Here is a 6,000-nt window from a genome sequence, read left to right on the forward strand (position 1 = left end):
CAGATAAATACCGACATAAAATTTAACAATAACAAATATATTGTCAAATTTCTTTTAATTTTTTGATAATGAATATACTCAATTTTTTTTTTATATAGTCTAAATCTAAAGTTACCACTAAGGTCTAGATCAGAAGATAAAATATCATAAATAATATGGCGAGCTCACTTATATATACTTACAATTTTGTTTTAATATAATGTGACGCAGCATGCATGCCATGCTATGCGTTTAGTTTTAATTTTAATTAATTGTAATTGTAAGCTTAATTTCTTTGGATTCAAAAATGATTATACTTGTCATCAATTTTTTTTAATTTAATTTGATAAAAAGATATATATAAAAATTTAAGTTTTGATCTATGAATTAATTTAAATTAATTGAGTGGTCAGCTCACTCGTCTGCTTAAATAAGTGTCGAGAGTTTGTATCTCGCTTTGTGCATGCAACTCATTAACAAGTGATAAACTCTTAAATAAAGCTCAAATCTGTGACGAATTAGTCCTTAACTTGTCAGATTGATAAATACTGTAGGACAACTAAAAAAATTATACTTAAATAATTTTATCTTTAACGTGCTTTTTTAAATAAAAATTTATTTTAAATTTATTTAAATTTGTTGTATAGACTTTTCTTCTTCTTTTTACTTGTCTATGTTATTTTTTATTTTGAAAAAACAACAAGGATCCAACTTTAAATTCTTTAGTTATAGATGTTTGATTTTGATATTGTTCATATCTTGGCTTATAATTTTTTACGCATTAGAAAAATAACTACCCACCACTTTAGGTATTTTTCAAGCTTAACTTATAAATTTATTTAAAATTTTTGCTAATTTAAATATCAGAATTTTTTGCATATACCAACCTCATTCTCTAACCATACTTAATTAAAAAAGTTGAGTGATTGCTTTGCATTGTTTCCTTTGTGGGTATCCCATGATGACCGTACCGTTATGGTTGGGATTTTTCTTCAAACCATGAGTTTTTAATTGAACGAAGAGGTGTATGTGTTAGATGAAGAATCTTATATTGATTGTTACAGCTCTAATTTTTAAATGGAGAAGTGTAATTCAATTAGAATGACCCTTCGCTAATAAATTTATGTGCTTAAAGATTCGCGTTCACAATAATAGCCACTGGATGATGATGAATTCATGATCATAGGTTTAGTTGTTCCCATGAAAAAACATAAATTAAGTGTGTCTACCTCTAAGGGCACATATAGTTTTGATAGCGTTTTCATTATCAAAAACTCTCATTTTCGGTTTTAAATAATGATCAGCCACGCCAGGGAGAGCATGGCGTGAATCACACCAACAATAATTAATTAATAATAACGCCACCACTAGTTAGATACTTAGATACAATAATTACTTCGAAGAGATTAATTAATGTTTAATTATTTTATTAGTTTTTTTAATTTTATTAAATTCTTAATTGAATTTCTGTATTTTTTTTTTATTAAATCCTTATATTATATTAAATTTTATAATTAAATTTTTATTAATATCAATTATCATATATTTGTGTATAAATATATATATTGTTTAACTCATTTTTAATATGTATTTTATATTTTAACATTTATTTTATACTAGTGATCTAACTAAATTTAATAGTTAATTTTAGTATATATATACAACCCATATACCCAACTCTACAAATTTGTATATTAAAAAAAAAAGGCAATATATACCTAATCATCGTCTTGAAATACAATGAAAAAGCACCCGTGAATTATGTTAATTTAAACACTAATGAGGCTTCGTATGGTATACATTGCCTTTCTACGTACCTAAGGAGTTGTCATACTTCTCATATTAGTTAACAATAATTAAAGTGAAATTCTTAGCCAAACATTAATATAAAATAATATGATATTAGTTCTTCTAAAGTATAGAAGATATCTGAGGCTTCTGAAATTTTTCTAAAGGTTTACACATGTTAAGATATGGTTAATTAGTTCTTCTAAAGTTTTTAGTCTGTTTTTCAGCATTTAATTTTGATATAAAATATGATGCCAAGCCTTTTGTTAGATATTTAATCTCATTCGGACATTTAATTTCACATCTTAGTAGGGGTATTTATGGATCGGCTAAAATAAAATTTGATATGACTCAAATTCGACTCGAAATATATACTGGGTCTAATATTGTCTAATAATAATATTATTACACTAAATATTTAAATCAATACAAATAAGTAATAACACAATATTATGCATTAGTCTAAAGTCTTATGCATTTTAAACATAAAACATTGATTTATAATCTTATAGTTACTAATAACATAGAATATTAAGGTTTACAATACTTAAATTCTACATAAGAATAACCATCATCCATCACTAATAACACAAAATATTAATTGTGTATGATGATCGGGCCACCGAACCAAGTTCGAATGACTTGAACTATGGTCCGGACCCGACTCAAAATAATGATCAGATCTATTTTTGAGATCCTTATCCGATTTTAAACTCGATAAAATCACACAAAATTAATTCCTAAAATATTCAAGATCAGACTAAATTTTCAGACCAAACTGAACCATACACACCCCCAACCTCTTAGTTACACAAAGCAAAATGTCAAAAATATTTCAGACATTTAATTTCAAGCACCAAGTAATAAAATAATTATACATGTAACAATTATTATTGAAATTTATGAGCAGTAAACTTCCCAAGATAGATATCATGTTTCAGGGCGGCAAACATGTGAACCAAAGAAAAGTCATAAACTATATGTTACTCCTATAATACTAAAACAAAATCATGTCAGAAAATGACCCTGATTTCTTTGGTTTATTCGAATAAGAAGTTTATAAAACCAATTGTCATAGATTGCCATGCGCACGCCATTAAATAATTGAGCACAACCCATAATAAGAGAGTGCTATATATAATTAAATGAATATATATATATAAAATATAGCTCCTAATGTACTAGTGACTAATGGACTAGAACTAAAAAGTCAACGGTAGACTTGATATGTTCGAATTATATATCATACAGTAAAGTTTATATTATTTTACGGATATATTTAATAACAAAAAAATAATAGTTAAAAATTATTAAAATTTATTACTTTTTATATTATTTGATACATTCTATAATAAATATAAAATAAAATAAATATTAGATTATTTAAATAAATTAGCTTTTATCTTTCTAATTTTACCGATATAAGATGTTAGACATAATTTTAATTGAAATGAAAAAAAATAGTAGTAATTAATTATTACTTAGTGAAATGGCCGACATGTTCCTCAAAGGCAAGACAGCGAGGCAGTCCCTTCTTTTTGAGGCAAGTTCCCCATTTGAGAGTCATAACACTTAATCCCATTGTTAATTAGGGCGGCAACAAAAATTACTTGTGTCACTAATTAGGGTTTGTTAAAATGTCATATCAATTTTTCCAACCATAATATGAGATGAATTTTGGGCTGACGAAAATAATTTAATAAATTAAAAGTAGAGTTTTACCAATAATATTTAAATAATATTAGAAATACAATAATCTAAAATTATCCTATTTAATTTAATATTTATAATTTTTTTATATATAATAATCTGTAATTATACACTTATTAAATACAATACTATGTACTTATCCTAACAATAATGAATGAATGTTAACAAAAGTAAAAAAAAAAAAAAAAGATATAGCCATCTTTGGCTTTTACACTTTAATTCCCAAATATTTTTGTAATATTTTATAAAAATTGTTTAAGATTAAGAGGTTGAAAGAAAAAGAAAATCAAATTTAATATATTAAAAAATTATTAACTTCTTAATTATTTATTTTATTTATAGATCTGTTTAAATATATATATTAACAGTAATTTGAGATTTTGAGAATATAGAGATAGTTAATGTAATTTGAATTTAGAGTTTCTTTGTAGAAATGTTCGGTTACTATTGATCTATTATAATAAAACAGGAGTGAATATACATGTAATTAATGCATGAATAAAGAAGAATAAAATAGTAAGTCACAAGATTTTATTTCTTAAATTGTTAAGTGACCTATAGATCTTAAACGTCACATCACAAAATAAGATAAACGAAAATAAGGAATCCAAATCCTTTGAAGATTTTCATTAACATTATTAAGATTTTAAGAGATGATGCTGTCGAATTGAAGTTAAAGTTGAAGTTCAAATTTTCTCATCATAAGATATTTTCTTAACAATGTGAGTAAACATTAAAATCTGTTACTTTCCTTCATCGTTTTATCAAATCTCGAAAAATTCTTAAATTCTCCCAGCTAAAGGGGAAAAAAGGTGCTTTTCTTTTCTACTACTCCTACCGTCCATCTTAATTCATCAGCTTCTCTTGAATTAAGTATTTTTTATTTTTAATGTCTATTTAACATAAAAGTAGTATTTATTCTTAATATTTTTAAAGAGTTTAATTTTGATATATTTACAGTATAAATTTTTATAGTCGTGTAATTACATCTGTTTTTTTATATGACTATCTACGTGGTCAATAAAAATAATTGTTATTTTTAATGATGTGGGGTTATGTAATTATTGGATATACATATAAAAGTGCTTTACACTGATAATGCATAGAGTTAGAAGTGAGTCAAGTTGAGCCGATCTAGACCAAACTCAAATTCGACTCACAAAAAGTAAGCTTGACTTACGACTCGACTCATTAATAATTGAGCCTATTTCGTAAGCTCAAACTCGAGTCAAATGAAGTTCTTGGAGATCAAGAAGGTGAATATTGAAGGAATCTCGAGAGCAGGTATGTGTATAATATACAACTTTTTATTTATGACTTGCTCTTTAACAAAATAAAGATCAAGTTCAAAGTGCTTGGATTTGCTATATAGAATGGGATTGACAGCAAGCAAACAAGTACTCTGATTATCACAATAGATTGTGTGAACTATAGGAATCCAGATCTTTAGTTTATGAAACAGATTTTGAGTTCACACAAGTTTAGATTGCACGATTATCAGAGCATAAAATTCAACCTCTGTATTAGACCTGCTAACAATTTGTTGTTTATTGTATTTCCATGCAATTAGATTCTTGCCAAGGTATACACAGTAGCTGTCATTAACCTTCGATCATCAATATCAGCACTCCAATCCGCATTTATAAAAGAGAGTAATCGAAAAAGTGCTTTTAGTAAATAATATTCCTTGATATAACGTAGCTTTAATGTAGCACAGGATCCTCTTTAAATCATACCTAATATGTGTTAAAGTTTTAAATAACAGATTGACACACATGCCATTTTCTTTAATTATAAAAAAGGTAGCATTTTCCCTCTTCATTTTATTTTCTTTTGAAATTTCAAAGGGTAGCAGCTAGCTAGAAACTAATAATCTAGCAAAAATGCATATTATTAGAAACTTTTGATTCCATCCATCATCATGCACGCATGAAACAAGTGAGTCACCCTAGCTAGTTAGGTCAAGCCAAATTAGGTAAGTCCAAGTATTAAATTAAATATGCACTCTTGAAAAAAAAAACCTAATTATAGCTAAACATGCTAACCCTTCTTCTTCCATCAATCAATGGACACATAATAGAGTAATCGTAGGTGATGAATATTATATGCTTTAATTGCATGCATGTTTTCATTTATTTTTCCCTAGACCTCATTGGAGCCAAACTGCCACATGTTCAAGACATTGTTTGATTCCATGCAACATGAGCAAGGTGTGTAATTATTATTTTGTGTATAATGAGCAATTAGGGTTTTCATATCCTCTATTAGAATAGACATGGATTATTGCTTTAGTGATGAACATCCACATCAGCATGACTTTGAAGATGATGAAAGCATATAGGGATTATAATATCCGAGGAAAAATAATTTAAACTTATCTTATTTAATAATTTTAATTATTGTTATAATTAATAAATATTAAATATAATAAATTTTAATTTTTTTGTCTCTTTAATATTAATAAATATTAAATAAGATAAATTTAGACTATTTTAACTGATTTTTTTTGTTTCCTAAACATTA

This window comes from Arachis stenosperma, chromosome 8 (genome assembly GCF_014773155.1).
Source record: "Arachis stenosperma cultivar V10309 chromosome 8, arast.V10309.gnm1.PFL2, whole genome shotgun sequence".
Classification (NCBI taxonomy): Eukaryota; Viridiplantae; Streptophyta; class Magnoliopsida; order Fabales; family Fabaceae; genus Arachis; species Arachis stenosperma.